General features: G+C 43.9%; 1 protein-coding gene across 11 annotated transcripts in view; it reads right to left on the bottom strand.

The window, feature by feature from the left end:
• The window catches only part of CHD7 (chromodomain helicase DNA binding protein 7), a 191,705-nt gene extending 180,843 nt beyond the window's left edge, over positions 1-10,862 (bottom strand). For 8 of the 11 annotated variants that reach the window (XM_055116579.2, XM_055116580.2, XM_055116578.2 and 5 more), the window contains exon 1: positions 10,533-10,836. The gene's annotated coding sequence lies outside the window, so the exon portion shown is untranslated. Of the gene's footprint in view, positions 1-9,376; positions 9,401-9,823; positions 9,936-10,532 lie in introns of those variants that run through there. The other 3 variants (XM_034966133.3, XM_055116576.2, XM_055116577.2) reach the window with 3 other exon arrangements.
• Positions 10,863-17,318: the final 6,456 nt, after the last annotated feature.

Raw genomic sequence — 17,318 nt, 5'->3', positions numbered from 1 at the left:
ATCCTATTTGGATCCTATATTGATCCTATTTGATCAATTTGGAAATTGAATCCAAAGCAATTTCTGCAGAGCAGTTAATGCTACAGGCTGTTAAATGAGCCTGTCCTGCTTTGAGTCCCAACACTACTCATTAAAAACTATGATCTTAGACAAATTTATTAAACAACCTCCTCACCTGTAAAATAGCAATTATTGTTCCTACCTCAGCATTTTGACTAATCCTATTTTAGGATTCAGCAGAAATAGTTCATGTAAATAGCTTAGCAAAATGCTAACTGACACAAACTTTATGCTCCATAAATGTTAGCTACTGACATCAACCCCTTGGAGTTACTGTTCTTTTAAAACTTTTGATATTGATACATTTGCAAACTTGCAGTAAAGTTAGAATAGTACAAGGATCTCCCATAAATCCACACGTTACCAGTTATTTACTTTTTGACTCATTTATTTTGTTATTCCAAGTCATTTTCAAGTAAAGAAATAGAATAGAATAAAATGAAAATTGTCTATACTCCATCTCTTCCATTTCCCTGCCAATCTGGGTAGCAGTGAGATTCTAAGTAGGCTACCCCAGAGCCTTCCTTCTCCTAAGAACCTTCTTATGTTCTAGTTGCTACTCACATCCCTGACCCCAACCCAAGCCTACTCCCATTTCAGATACCATCTTGTCTCCTCTTTACATGGTAAAGAGAACTTGGGAGGAAGGGACTGAGGAATCAAAGCTTCTGAGATTTGAGGATCTGGAGCTCCCATAGATTTTGAGAACACCCTGTGACCTCTGGTCTAAATCAGAAAACCGTAATATCCCAGAGCTGATCAAACATGCCTACACCACTGATCATCTAGGATAACATCACCCACCATGTTTGGAGAATTGCAGATTTGGGACAAAGAAGAAATGACTGTTTCACTAGAAGGACAGCCATAACTCTGGTAGGAGATGAACATCTTCAGGACAAGAGATAAGCACTCCCTCAAACCTGTCACTTTTAGTACCTGGGATATCTGAATCAACTCTATATAATCAACAAGAGAATTAGGCAAATAACATCTGGTTGCACTGATGGACAAAGGACATAAAGATGTTATTTTCAAATGTCTTCTCCTGAAGAAAAATGAAAATTGTGTAGCCAGTCACCATTTTAGGCCACTCATTCTTGTCCAGTCATCTGTAGGATTATGGTTTGAGGGACTTTTTAAAACAAAAGTAAAATCAATACATATGATTTGATAAGTTCCATGATTAAACTGAACTAATAAAAATAGTAACCACTCAATGAATATGCCATATGCTATACCAAGTATGTTAGCTAGAGTACCTCACTTAATCTTCACCATAACCCTGGGCAGTTAGGAGAATTTATTATATCCATTTTTATGATTCACACCCATATCTGTCTGACATCAAAACTCAAATTCTCAGCTGCCTCAGAAGGCAACCTCCACAAGAACAACTCTTCTCCTCATCTCCATGTGAGTAGAAGGGCCTTAAGTGTGAAAGGCAAGGACCTGGTCATTTTAGGTACGAAGACATCCCATGACATATGGCCCCACAACTACAGCAGGCACCAACAGAGGAAGTACAGAAAAAAATAGCCTGGGCTGGTAAGACACAGCAATAGGTAGCATCACAGCATGGCATGGGTATTTTTAACACACCTTTGTCTATTATGACAGCAACAATGCAAGCTCCAGAGCTGGTCTACGTGGCAACAGCAGCACAATGCTTATGTACACAGATTGTGGAGTCTAGCTCATCTGGATTCAAATTCCTCCTCCACCACGTGCTAGAAATGTATGGCCCTGGGTAATTTAACTTCTCATCCCTTTTAGTCTCCTCATCTGTAAAATGGGGATAATAGTTCTACCTATTACCTAGAGTTGCTCTGATGAGGAAATGAAATGATCCATGACAACACTCAGCTGAGTAACTACCCAACTGGAAATAACAGCCGGTCATTATGGTTATTACTGTTATTTTTAATATTGTTTTATTATTTCTGCACTATTTTACTTGATTGGCCCAACATATACTTAAGGGTGGGGTACACTGTTAATCAAGATTTTGAAATTCTCAAGATGAATATGTACGATTTTTCTTGCAAGATCGGTACACTTGCGATTAATGAAAGCAAAATTTCAAGCACAAACAAGGCCAAGTATACAAGAACATAAAACACTTTAACAGAGACTTTTAAAAAATTATTTAAGGATGTGGGCTTAACAATTTCAATATAGTGCCAGTTCTAACCATAAATAATTGCTAGTCTCATACACTTCAAAATACATCACCAACTGGGGTATTTTTTTAAATCATATTCCTGTGCTCAAACTGATTTTATTATTCACTTAGTATGCTAGCAAGCACTGCCTTAGAAACTAAAGGCATGCTTATAATTCTTCAAGGGACTTCTCACTATGACTGCTTAGTATTATGTTAAAGATGTTTAATAGTTTTTAGGTGTGTTGAAATAATATGCACATTTGCTAATTATGTTTTAAATATCAACAGACAGATTTCTAAAATGATGTAACAGGGCACGGTGGTGCATGCCAGTAATCCCAGCTACTTGGGAGGCTGAGGCAGGAAAAGTCTTTGAGCTCAGGAATTAGAATCCAGCCTGGACAGTATTGTGAGACCCCATCTCGAAAACGAAACAAAACAAAAATGGATAACAAATAAAATGTTTGTGGTTTCTTTCAAAATGATGAAAAGAGGACACAGTGGCCTCTAAAAAGTTAAAGTAGTTCCCCAAACTTGCTGCAGAACTAGAAAGAAAATTAACTAGTAAGGTGCCATGTACCCTTTTTTAGACATACTGCAAATATGGTATAGAAATCTGACTGTTTTACACTGAGGATACTAGGGAAAGGAGGTGATGTGTCCAAACTAACACATGTGTCTAATTGCACACCTTTCCCTACACAAAGGCTGGGTGTGGAAACCCAGGTCGCACGCGGTCCCTGCTCAGCAGCAGATGGCTATTTGCCCAACCTCATCCTGATGAAATACATGGTGGAAAACTCAAATCCACCACATGACCTCTGCTGCCTCCTCAGCCACTGCAGATGCCAGGAGAGAAGGCAGGCCCCAAAGAAGCATCCCCTCTATTCTTCCATTAAAGCCACATCCACAGGGGCCTGCATGCGCCTTTCCATTCGATGTCTACACCTCTTAGAAATGATCTCTTACACCCTAAGAATACACTGCTGGCTGGACCTAATGACAGAATGTATTTTAAAGAGTTTTTTTTTTTTTTTTTTAAGAAAAACTGGCAAGTTGAAGAAATAGTATTAGATATAAATTGCCACAGAGTAGTTGGCACAAGCCCATCTGAAGCTGAAGTTAGTGCACCAAGTTTTCCTGCCATTCCACACGTGGAAACATTACTTCTCCTGAATTTAAGCTTATTCAAATAATCACTCAAAACTACTGCAGGTGAAGGTAAACTTTCACATGAAGCATGTCCCTATAAACAACACAAGACAGGAAGGAACCCAGAAGACTTGACTGAGTCACAATGGCCACCAGAAAGGCCCATGAGGAACACACAATGACAATAAAAGTATCTTTGAAACAGACCCCTAATTAAAGACACTGAGTCCCAGGAAAGTTATCTTTATGCACACAAGAACAAAATTTGATCTATAACAAAAAGTTCTATCACCCATATTGGCTGGCAATCACCCATATTAGCTGGCAAACACAAAAATACAAACACTTCCCTAAAAAAGCTCCAAAATTACTGTCCTGTATTTTCATAATTTTTCTTATATAATATTAAAGTCAGCAATTCAGAAGCTTTTCTAGGTGTAACAGCATCGCTCATTTGCCACCAGCAACCATGCTTTACAATCTACTTTTTATAATAACTCAACAAAGTAACTTTGAAGGTAATTTACTTATTAAACTGGTTTATACATACTCCACTAAAAACCAGGTAAGTATTCTGATAAACATTGGTATTCTTCTCCACATTTATTTAAATAATGTATTCACTCCTTCCTTGCTTCTGTATGACTACAACCATCTTCTAAAATACAACTCTCTCCGAGGGAGACTGCAGCCCTGAGAACATGGGGGACCTGCCACCCACGTGCCGGGAACCCAAAGACCTTGCCCTAATATGTGACTAGCAACAGAAAGCAGCCTCCGTAAGGGGAGATACAGAAGAACAAAATGTGCCAAGGTCTGGTTACCACAGGATTCTACGCTCAACCTGGAATGAGCAAACTCCTACAAAGTGCTATGTATCAGGCAAGTAACAAGCAAAGTGCTATGTATTCAGCAAGTAAGGCTTCCCTCCCCTCTCCCATTTCACTGAACCCATTCACATTCCTTGATGAACTCCCCACGTCCAACATCTTTTGGTTAAAGCTAGCAGATTACTTTTTTTAAAGTTCTGGAATGCCACTAGCAATGCAAAGGATAAAACAATGTCATCATGGTCCATTATCAGCTACCTCAATCATATGCTACAAGAACTCATAAGCTTCCTTCTCAAATCTTCAGCAAATCTGATTCTTGCCTCTGTGAATAGGATCAGTAGCCAACCAGCCAAGCAGGGAACATGCTAGAAACCTATATGCCCTGAGATCTCCCTCTTGAGAGTGCATCTATCCCCAAGTCCTATTCGTTGAAACTGTTAAATATCTCTCAAATCTGTCTATTTCTCTCCATCCCCATGGCCACCACCAATCTAGTCCAAATCATTGTGATTTCCCCATCCCACAGACCACAACAAAAGCAGGCAGGATATTGTCTACAACCTATTGTCCTCTCTGCACCCACCAATGCAATCTTCTTCAAAACACTACTCTGCTCGTGTCAAAGGCTGCTTAACACTCATCAGTGGTTCCTACTGCTTTTTTCAAAAATCCCAAATTCGATATCCTGAAAGCCCTGACCAAGTTGGATACTGCCTGCCTCGAGTCTCATCTTGCAGTTGAATGCCTCAAACACACAGCCTCCCTGCAGGTGAGGGGCACTGCCTGAAGTGCCCTCACCCCTTCTTCTACCATCATTCAGATGGTAATGCTAAAGCCACTTCCTAAGGGGTAATACCCCACCCAACTGACGGAATCCCCAAGTCCTAAGCTCTCACTCCTCCTGGCACCGACTGCATCACACCTATGACCTTATAGTAGCCCTAGTTTTTGTGTGAGTTTACCATGTCTTCTCATGTCATCACTATATTGACAATTCATAGCACTGCATCTTTCAGGTAGCAGGTACCCAACAAACAGCCGAATCAATGAGCAAAACCACAGATGAAACAGGAAGACTAATCACAGTCCAGATTCTGTGGCCGTGAAAGCCAATCCTGACATGCACAGAGGAAGCAAGGCTCAAAGGGTCACTTTAAAAAGTGCCTTAGATTCCACATTAGCATAGGTAAACAAGCCTGAGAGTGAACCAGCCTTTACTGACAAGTTAAGTTTCTTCATAAATACCTACGTTATTTTTTACTTTTAAAAAGACATTTCTAATTTTCAAAGTAAAAGCAGAACAGAAACCCCAAAAAAATCCTTCTCTGAAAAAACAATCATGTTTGCAGTCAGTCACCTAACATTAGTTAAAATGCAACAGGAATCTAGTTATGGTGATCAATACATGCATCTAAAGTGAAAACAGTTGTCAAATCTTGAAATAATTATCTCTGCATTTTTCCTAAATGGATAATCATAGTTAAAAAAAAAAAAAAAACCTCCAAAAACAGAAGCAAATTATTGTTGGTTTAGGAACACCTTTAAGAGTTATGTTGTCCTGTGCTGTAGGATTCTAAAGCCTAAAGGTACCTTTGAGTCAGAACATGAGCAAGAGCTGTACTCTTCCAGACCCAACAAAGACAAGGCCAGCACCCCTCCTGCACCGGCACGATGCTAGGCACCAGGAACACAACTGTAACTGAGATAAGCTCTGCAACAGTGGGTGGCCAGTCAGAGGCAGTTCATTTAATTAATCTCTCTGGACTTTAGTTTCTTAATCTGTAAAATGAGAAAGTTCAACTAGCTCTCTAAGGTCCTCACACTCTAAATATCCAATCATTCTCTAATGAGGATAAAATGAATTTTTATTTGACAACATCATTACAACTTCCTGTTTCTATTTCTTCTTTTTATCATGCAGATGTGATTTCATTTACAATTTTTAATCTATTGACAAAAGTAAAATATGGACACATAGTCATGATGTTTTAAATTACCTTCCTAGCTCTTAACAACCACCATAATCAGCTATGGACCTCTGCCATCACTGCAACCTGAGTGATACCCAAATTGAAATAAATCATTCCATCTTTGTATTTTTTGTAGAAAAACCAAGCGATTATTGATCTCGATTTCTTTTATATTTTAACATCAGTCACCTTTGAATGTCAACAATTTTTTTAAAGACTAAATAATAAAGTTTTATAGAGAAAGGGGAAAATAGTATCTCCTGAACTAATGAAACCATAATGGTTTTGGAAACCTGTCTAGAAAAATGCTAAATTCTGAATTTCCAATCGCATGAAAAGAACAGATTTTTTTAAGATACACAAATATGCCCACATGAGTGAACAAGACAATTGAAAGGGTCCCACAGAGCCAATATATTGCTGACATCATCTTAATATCACCTAAGATGTTCCTTCTCCATCCTTTTTGGTGAATTTAGCTATGTGACTATGTGCTTACTTTTTACATGTAGAAATCATTTACTGAAAAAGAATCACTGTCTAACAAAGTTGAAGTTTTAAGAGCCATTTGCTCAGACCTGACTAAACATTTTTATTCTTGCAATGCCATATTTATATTAGATGTTTCTAAGATGGCCATGGTGTCTGCTATCAAACCCAAAAGGTTGTATTTAGTTAATGAAAGATGAAAGATAACTATTACTTATAAGTTTATCTTAAAAGTCAAATGTGAATATTTGCTTACCTATAGAACTGCTCTCCATTAGATGGTACACTCCCTAAAGGAAAGTACTGCCTTTTATTGTTTTAACCATGGAAGGCTTGCCAAGGTTTGCTGAATCAAAATTAACTAAAGGCATGGTGACTGTGTGGCAAGCAAACTTTTTCAAGCATATGGAATACAATGCTGTAATCTTAGGTTTGAAAGAACTACACTAACTTGGCACTTACATGGCTTTTATGGGTTACACAGCAGGCACACAGAAGCATTTACAGTGTATTCTCTCATAACAAAATATTTCTGTTATTTTGACCTAACTGCTTAAAAACTATAACATGTTATTGACTTCGCATCTGTATGAAGAAACGGTTGTAACATTTCCTTGATGTTACTGTATTATAAAGGTACTCTTCATGGTATTCATTTTAACTCAATAAAAGTAAGGCTAACCTAGAAAGAAGACTCATTATGAAAAAAGTTTAGGAAATGTTCCTGTAAGTTGAACTGATTAAAAACTAGACCAAATACTGGTGAATCTATAAAAGTACTATTTTAAAACTAAGTTACTGAATACGTTGTTATAAATTTGACTTCCATATTTTCAACTTGGGAAAAAAAGTTATTTCTTTCCTTGAAAGAGGAAAATAATATTTGGGTTTTTAAACATCACCGGTACAACCACTCTACCATTCCTGTATTGTGCCTTCCATGTTAAGACATATAAAAGAAAGTAACTTTTAAAAAAAACTAATTTAAAAATAAGGCCATTGATTAAATGAATATAATAATTTAAAATTCATATACCAGTCTTTTAAAATTATAATTTATTTCTTATCTGAAAACTCATTTCAAACGCGAAAGCATAGACCCAGGATACAATTCATCACGGTTCAATTTAGTGACTCGAACAGGAGAAAAAATTAGAAAATATAAAGAGAAAAAAACCCACAGTGCTAGAAAACAATCCCAATTCTTGAGTACCAGGATGAGGAAATTCACCTGTTACAAGCCTGACAAAAATCCATTATGTCCTTTTATCAGCAGATTACCAAAAAAGAGAATGCCATATTTCCACTATTGGGCAAAATAAGAAAATTTAGCTTCTAAAATTTGCTGCTCAAGCCTTTACCCATTTCCAAATTATTTTACTATAACTTTTTTCTACAAGACAGATTTTTCAGGGAAAATAAACTTTTCCTGAGCAAACTGGAAGACATAAAATGTCTCCTACTTATCACCTAGAAAGGCAAACCAAGTCCTACTCCATGCCCCAAGCATCTAGCTTTCAGCCTCTTTATTATCATTGTCAATGAATGGGCCTCAGTCAAATGAAAGCTGCCATTTTAGGGTAAAGACTGGAGGGCTTCTGTTGTGCAACAGCAAGACAAAAACACTGCGCGACAGATGTACTCTGGGGGCTGGGAGAAGGATTCAACTTCGTAAAATCACTGCTCAAGTTATTTCTGAAATAGGAATTACCTTGTACTTAGACATTACTGCAATCTAAATATAATTATAACTGGGATAAATCAGGTACCCATGCTGCTAAGGTCACAGTCACTAAGATATTTTTTGTCATCGTCAGACAAGATCAGTGAAGAAATAAAGACACGTATTTTGTTTCCTCTTCGATTACTACGTATACTGAGTACTCTCTCCCTTAACCGAGAGAGAACTGGGGTGAAATAACACTCAACCCCTTAGAAAGGTATCGCCCACTGCAAAGACGGCTTAAATTAAAATTTTTAGAAAATAAAAAATCAGGGCCTCACAAAATCCTTTAAAAATAAATTAAGACATGTAATGTATTCCAGAAATTAAGCCCCCAAAAGGGACACTTTTTAAGATAAGTTATTTAAATCGATTGCTAGATAATATACAATGGGAAACTAAAAAGTATACTTAGCAAGTGGAGCGCTGGATAGTGTATCTAATTCTAGCAATTCAAAAGGAAACTCTCTCCATGTGGGTTGCTACTTTTCTTTTGTCCATTGTCTGTTCAGAAGAGGGGGAAAAAAACTAGTTTAAACCAAGGCGTGAGCAGTCTCTAAAAGTGACCTCCAGGAAAAGAGTCCGACCCATAGCAGGAGCACTCTCCGCGCCGCTCGCTTCACGGGGGCGCTCACAAAGCGGGCGGCCGGCCGGGAGTTTGGGGTGCGCTCCCACGGCTCCGGGCTCCTCGAGGCAGAGCCATCCGGAGAAAGGCGGCTCGGTAATGATGGCTGCTCGGGGCCGGCGGCTCCTTCCCCAGAGCCTCCCGACCAGCGCCCCCACCCCCGCCCGGGATCCGCCGCCGCCCCCGCCCCCCCCCCCGCGACCTCGACAGCCCCGCGCCGCCGCGCCCGCCCCGCACCGCAGCCCAGCCGGTGCCCGCGCCCCCGCCCGAGCCCCGCGCCCCCAGCGAGCCCAATCCCCGGTGCGAACCAAACAAACAACGCGTCCCCCACCGCCCTCCTTTCCTCTCCCCGCTGACCGCTTGGCCTCCAGCCACCTCGGCCGTTCACGCTCCAAGCCGCGGCTCTCTGCGAGGGCAGAGCGCACCCGGGTCACCTCGGGGGCCACCTGGTGACCACCCCCCACCGGCGCTGACCCCCGGCGGGTTGGGGGGCGGGGGAGCCGAGTTGCGTTGGAAGGTTAAAGTCGCTATTATGCAGCTGCCGCCGCCGGCGGCCCGGCCAGCTCGACAAGGTGGGGTCCCCTCCTCGCCGCGCCTCCCGGCGCTCGCCCCGGCCCCGCTCCCTTTCTTCTCCTCCTAGCGCACTTGGGAGCCGCCGGGGAGCCCCAGGAGCCCCCAACTCCGGGCTCGCAACTCCGCGCCCGCGACCGGCACTGGCTGAGCTCGGGACGCCTCCCGCGCCGCGTGTTCGCGCTGCCCCCGCCCCACGCGGCGCCCCGCGCACTTTCCCCGCCGCCGACCCACCTCGCTCGGTGGCGGTCCCCGCGCGGGCTGGCGCCGCCGCGCCGGGAGGAACGCACTTTGTTCGCGCCGGTGCGGCCGCAGCTCCCGGCGAGCGCGGCGTGGTCGGTCCGGAGCGGGGGGCGGGGGCGGGAGGCGGGGGTCGCCGCCGTCCCCGAGCCGCCGCCGCCGCTGCTCAGCCGCCCCGCGCCCGCGCGCCCATCGCCCGCTCGCACTTGAGTTGGAGCCCAACTTTTCCTCCTTCCTTTTTCTCTCGAATAGAGCCGGCAACTCGTGCTCGGCGCCGGCGGGAGGAAACGCGCTCGCGCTCCCCCGCGCGCAGACACGCTCCCTCCTGTCCCCCGTACCCCCCCCCCACGCCGGCAGCACAACAAAAAGCCATTTACATGCGAGGAAGTGACCCTCGGCCGCACCGCGCGCCCCCGCCGCCGCCGGCCCCGCGGACGCAGGCAAAAGTTGGGGCGCCGGGCGGCGCTCGGGGCGCGGGTTCGGGCCCCGCGGGCGGCGACGCCGGCGACACTGCGCGGGCGGCGCTGCGCTCCTGCGCTGGCCCCGGCCCCCTCCCGCCCTCGCCCCTCGCCCCTCGCCCCGCACACGCCCAACTCCTCGCTCCCAACTCCTAGCGCGGCCCCGGCCCCGGCCCGGAGCGATTTCCTGCCGCCGCCGCCGCCGCCGCCCCTCCCGGGGGCGCCGGGCGAACTCTCGCGCTCACCGGGTCGGTCGGGCTCCTCCGCTGCCTAGTGCCGAGGGGAAAACAAAACGCAGAGCGGGCTCCGGAGTTGGCTCGGCAGCTGCGGCCAGGGGGCTGAATCCACGGGCACGGAGTTGGCCGGGGGCGAACGGGTCTCTGGTGAGTTTCAGGGTCTCCGGGTCCCCGGGCCGCCTCCTACGCGGCGCTCCTTTGTGTAATTTCACTCGATTCAAGTTTAATCCGATAGTTCCCGAGCACGAGCGCGTCCGCACCACCACGACTCAACCCCCGCGCCGCCGCTGCCGCCGCCGCCGCCGCCGCCGCCGCGGCCCCAGCACGCCAGCGCCTGCGCGCGTCCGGCACGCCGCGCGCACCCGAAGCCGCGGGGCCGCGCGCGCCCGCCGCCGGCTCCCTCCGGGCCGCGCCGCGCCCGCGCTCGCGCCCGCGCTCGCGCCCGCGCGCCGCCACCTGACGTCAGGCGCGCCTGGCATAATTTATGCAAGAATTCGGCCGGGGTGGCGGAGGCCGAGGGAGAGGCCGAGAGAAAAGGGGCGGCGCGGAGCTGCTGGGCCGCGGGCCGCAAGGGCGGGCCGGGCGCCACTTCCCGTCCCCTGGCGGGCGCCGGCGCTTCAGGCGGGTCTCCCCGCCGGCCGGTGCGCTGCTGCCGCGGAGTCTTCCTTGCCCGGCTGCACGGAGCGCTCGGCCGCGGCGCCCGGGCGCGGACTGGAGGGGCTGCTGCCACGTCTCCCGCGCGGCACCTTCCCGGAGCCGGGTGCGCCGCCCCGGGGCAGGAAGCGGGGCTCCGCGAGGGCTGCGACCCTCCTGGCCGCCGCGAAGGGTTTCCGACGCTGCGCGGCCGGCGGCGGCCGGGGGTGACTGGCAGTCTCTGCAGTAATTATCCTTCAACTTGAAATTATTTTCCCACATGAAATTATTCGGAAGGGACATGTTCCATTCCAGATGGGTTCGTGCCTGCTTCTCCACATCGCTTTTCCCACCTCTTCGTGGATAGGACACCGGATCCACTACTTAATCAAAAAGTTTAACTAGATGGCATTGATTTTGTCGAATTTGTTACCATACCAAAAAAGAGAGAGAAGGCAGAGAGCTCAATGATTATGAAACAAAGAAATAGGATGTATGCCCATTATTAAACGTGTCGGGACTAGAATGTTTTACTCATTCTTTGGCCAAAATGGCACTTGTATCTGATTGCATAGTCTTAAAAATCCGAGCCTCTTATTCCATTTCTCTTCCCGGTACAAAATGAATGTTAAACCTGAAGAAAAAAAACTTTTTTTTACTAATTTTTATTTTAGGAAATAGATCTACAAACATGGATTAAGCCTCTTCTATCTGCAAAATACGGAGCAATTATAATGTGTTTAAACCATCAATTGTAAACTTTAAGATAATTTTATTAGGTTAAAGATTGCACTTATTTTAAAATCAGGAAAGGAACTCATATCAACCAAAGATTGCCCTATGGCAGGTACAGACTGACTGGTTATTACTGGACTCCAAAATAAACTGAGAAAATAGCAAAACTATGTAAAATGTACTAATCTCACTCACTGATGGTTACACTACCTGTAGTGCTAAGCCTGTAATCACAATATTGTTATTTGGACAAAAGATTAATCAAAACTATCTCATTAAGTAACTACTGCAACTATTCAATAAGTTTGATTATCCTAGACTTAATCACTAAGACATTGATTTTCTGATTTTAGTAATAATTCTATAAATATATCACATTATATTGTGGTTTGTTAAATGCACTGCTTTTAGCTTGCTTTCATCATGTATTTGAGTTTTGTTCTAAAAGAAATAAATGTTTTAATGTTTAAGGAGCTTACAGATTATCAAAAAGAACATAGAAGACAGTACAGAAAGAATTCTGGCATTTAAAAAGTTGAAACCACTAAAATCAACTTCCATCTGTTTTAAACCCGGTATCACAAACCAAGAATCACAACTCTGAGGTTAGGCTACTGTTTCCATTAAGTTTATATTTCCCAATGAAAGTATATGAAAGGTGCTTTAGGGGTGTGTGGCGGGGGGGGCGGTCAAAAACAGGACACAATGTCTAGAAAAAAAATCGCTAGTACCTGACTATATTAGAATACATTTTTAAAATAATGTGCCATAAAAAATTATGTCTTATCTTTTACAGTGTGCCACAGCTCGATATCAGATGTGCATCTATTTCAAGGCAATTCACAGGAGAAACAAAATGACATCTACATATAGTGAAATTACAATATTGCAATTAACTTGTTATCAACAAATATGACTATGAGGAGATTCCCTGTGCTCTTGTACATTTAACTCGAAAGCTAGGAAACTTCCTTTTGATATATACCAGTACCCAATGTAAAAACAGTCCTACAGAATATAAGTCCTCTGACTTATAGTCTCCTTATCCTGATCACTGCCCTGAGCCATCATGAAGAAGTCTCTAAGCTTTTAGATGTTGTGGTGGTGTGGAACGTAAGGGGCCTTAAAAAGTAGAGGCCCTCAGGGACAAACTCCTAGGCAGATCTGGCCTACCTGAGTCATAGCTCTCACCACACCACCACCATCCCCCCACACTCCCCTTTAGCCTGAAATGTTTTTTCTCCATTTGCTTCACTATTGAAGTTTTCCCAATGAGAGTAATTTGAATTCACAAGCTTTCTCTTTAAGTATGCAAATACCTTAGGGTGAGATAAGGGGCTACTGGTCTTTCACAGATGAGTGTAAATTGGTTCAATGGGTTGCTTTCCTCCCAACAGCTAGCCAGACTAACAAATTTAGAGACTTAGCCATTCATTCAACTTCGAGTGCCTAAGAGTTTCCAGGATTGGTTCTAGGTACTGGAGATATAGTAGTGAACAAAACAGACAAAACGTCCTGCCCTCATGGAGTTTACAATCTAGTGGATTGGTAGTTTTGATCTGGTGATAAGAGAGAATGTTAATTTTGGAGTCTGAGCCCTGGAGGAATAGGACAGACCTGAGTTCCGTGTAGCCAGAGGACAGTGGAAAGGTACTAAGGACCTGGGAAGGAGGGCATTGAAGAACGGAGGGGGCCAAGCAGAAAGCAGTTGAGAAAAACACCAAAGAAAATATGACCCACTACAAAAAGGTTGTCTAGGCCCTAGGTCATGAATAGATACAGTCTATTTGAAGAGCTCAGACTTAATGCTGAATTCCACAGACAAATAAATATCTCTGGAAAAATAGCCCAGAATGTATCAACCTATAATACCTGTGGTGAGGGAGATAATGTGCACATCTAAAATAACTGAAAAAACACTCTAACTCTCAAACACTTAAAAATCAAGTCCTATCTATATTAAATGTTTCCAACTTTAAAATATTATGTAAATTACACTAATTCCAGTGTTGAGGGCATCCTTCAGTATATTTTTGGAACTCATCTTTTGAAATTGTGTTCAGAACCAATTTGCAAGTACTGGAAAATAACTCTCTTTAGCACCACATATTTTTTCCCCCACTAAAAACTGTTATTTTTCTTCATTCACCAAATTTACATCCAAATGACTTTGGCTAGCTCCAAACAATATATTTTGCCTCTAAATAATGAAGGTTTACTGCCATTGAAGATACATAAATAATTAAAATATAAATATATAGAGGGGTATAAATGCTGAAGAAAGCAGCAAAAAGAAAAGTCTAAAAAACTTTTTCTGCTTCACTGGGATAATGGCATAATCCTCCTCTGTAATTTTTTCTTTTTTTTTTTTTTTTTTTTGAGACGGAGTCTCACTCTGTCACCCAGGCTGGAGGGGGCAGCGGCGAAGTCTTGGCTCACTGCAAGTTCCACCTCCCCGGTTCACACCATTCTTCTGCCTCAGCCTCCCGAGTAGCTGGGACTACAGGCACCTGCCACCACGCCCGGCTAATTTTTTTTTTTTTTTTTGTATTTTTAATAGAGACAGGGTTTCACCGCATTAGACAGGATGGTCTCGATCTCCTGACCTCATGATCCGCCCATCTCGGCCTCCCAAAGTGCTGGGATTACAGGCGTGAGCCACCGCGCCCGGCCTGTAATTTTTTCATAAAAGAAAGCTGGCCAGGCACGGTGGCTCATGCCTGTAATCCCAGCACTTTGGGAGCTGAACTGGGTGGATCACCTGAGGTCAGGAGTTTGAGACCAGCCTGGCCAACATGGTGAAAACCCATCTCACTAAAAACACAAAGAAATTAACCGAGTGTGGTGGCAGTTGCCTGTAATCCGAGCTACTCGGGAGACTGAGGCAGGAGAGTCACTTGAACCGGGAGGTAGAGGTTGCAGTGAGCCAAGATCTCACCATTGCACTCCAGCCTGGGCAACAAAAGTGAAACTCTGTCTCAAAAAGTAGTAATAATAAATAAAAATAAATAAGAAAGAAACCAGTTGGCTATGTAAGTGCTGCTGTATTTGTTAGAAAATTGGTCACTTGCCTTTTCATTAAAAAGTTCTATTATGAGGCCAGACACAGTGGCTCGCACCTGTAATCCCAGCACTTTGGGAGGCCAAGGCAGAAGCGTCGCTTGAGCTCAGGAGTTTGAGACCAGCCTGGGCAACATAGTGAGACCTTGCCTCTATAAAAAGTAAAAATAAAAATTAGCCAGGTGTGGTGGCCCATTCCAGGTGTAGTCCCAGCTACCTGGGAGGCTAAGACAGGAGGATCACTTGAGCCCAGGAGGTTGAGACTGCAGTGAGTCAAGATCACACTACTGCACTCCAGCCTGGGTGACAGAGCAAGACCCCATCTTAAAAAAAAAAAAATTCTATCATTTCATATAGTCTAAAATTATAGTTGCCTATGTGATGTTGCCTTTTTTCTTATTAGTTGTACTGCTTTAAAGTTACTATTTATTTCCTCTTATGCTAATTGAAGAGTACCTGGCTTTGGTTCCTCTGCAAAAAAAGAAAAAAAAATTCTTTGTTAGATTTATGCTCCCGCATTTTCCACATAGAGAGTATATGAGTATGAATTGATTCCATTATTTTTCAAAATATTTTCATATACTATACTTGTAGTACCTTCCGGACTATTTCATTTATTGGGTGTATATGTTGTAAAACTTTGTAGTAATCAGCCCATAGTATAGTATCTTTTAATTAAGCAGATAGTATATTGGTTGAAAAACCATTAGCTCCAATTCCCATTTTATCTCTATTAGCCCAGAACACTGCTAGGAGCTTTTGCTGGCAATGGTCAAGGTTGGTAAGGTCAACATATCAGATGAAAAGAAAACCACTATGGGCTAGAATTAGGCCATTGTTGGCTCCTAAAGACAACATGTTCAGCTGAGTTTGAGCCATTCTTTCAGCAAACATTTGTTGAATGCTTACAGTGTGCCAGACTCTAAAATAGCACTGGAGACATGGTAAGGTCCTGTCCTCAAGGAGCTCATGCTGTGTGGCAGCATAAAGTAATAAGTGAGGCTGGGCATGGTGGTAGCATGTGCCTGCAGTCCCAGCTACTGGAAGGCTGAGATGGGAGGACCTGCACTCCTGAGTGCAGGAGTTTGAGGCCAGCCTGTGAGTCTCTAAAAAATAATAATAATACTCATTTTTACAAGATTCCAGGTTCATCTCCTGCATCAGAAAAAAAAAAAAAGCAGGGAGTGATTTTTGCTACCTGGGATATCAGGGAAGGCTTCCTAGAAGATGAGAGCCTTGCACTGTGTCTTGAGTAGGCACAGTAATTCATCAGAATAGGGAGATTCATCAGAACAAGCAGGGGAGGAGGGATTCCCAAGAAGACAACAGTGGTTTCATAGCCCAGTGAGTCCAGGCCACTGCAAGTGGATCTATTAGGAGTGGAACATGGAGGTTGAGCCAGTCTTCCTCCACAGTGTTCTCTGATCCTCCCAGGATGGGTTGGCTGTTCTTCCTTTGTTCTCCCAAGGATGCCCGTCTCCATCAATACACACTTATGTTGAACTATAATTAATTCTTGTTCTGTCTTATCATTGGTCTGTAAGCTTCTGGGGAACAATGACTGTGCCTTGTCTTTTAGTACCCCCAGGTCCCATAGAGCCTTCCATGTAGAAAGAACTCAATAAATGTTTACACATTTGTTTAAGTGGCAGGGGTAAGGAGGTAGTAGATTAGACTAGATAAGTAGAAAGGTCCAAGGAGAGCTCTAGACTTCTCCCCAAAGGTTATGGACAGCCATTGGAGAGTCTTCATGTGAGAGAGTAACAAGTCAGATCTGTACTTCGAAATATCTCTTTGGTAGGGTGAAGAATGTGGAAAACCAGACTGGAAGCAGGGAGAAAAGTGAGGAAGACCTCCTAAGACAAGAAAAGGGAAGACATAAAAGCTACCGCCTATTTCTTCGCACTGTCTAGACTCAAGATTGTTACTAAGTGCTTGTCATGTGGGGTGACTTCTGATGGGGGAAGAGAAAACAGAAGCAAAGGCCCACTCCGCCCTGTGGTAGAGGACGGCAGTGCTCTGTCTAGAAGGAGCAGTGATAGGGAGCTCTGGGGGCAACAGTTCTAAAGTGGCGCTGCCTCCCACCTGGACTGTGCCCCTTTGGCTCTTCTCTCTTCAGTTACCAGCTCCAATATTCCATGACTTGCTGTTACCCACCTTAATCTAAGTAATATAGGGCCACTCATTGTCTCCATTTCTAGTCTAATAAGTGGACGTTTGTAGTGCTAACTTAACTAATTATAAAATAATTTTACAAAGCATTTAAACTGAAAAAGTATAGCGTATGATTCACCAATGGTTATTGGCACTTGCTGTGCATTGTACACTGTGCTGGGTGCTGTAAACACAATAATGAAGCAAACCCCA

The sequence above is a fragment of the Pan paniscus genome, chromosome 7 (assembly GCF_029289425.2).
Source record: "Pan paniscus chromosome 7, NHGRI_mPanPan1-v2.0_pri, whole genome shotgun sequence".
In the NCBI taxonomy this organism is placed as follows: domain Eukaryota; kingdom Metazoa; phylum Chordata; class Mammalia; order Primates; family Hominidae; genus Pan; species Pan paniscus.
The sequence above is the reverse complement of the archived record's forward strand: the minus strand, read 5'-3'. Positions and strand labels throughout refer to the sequence as shown.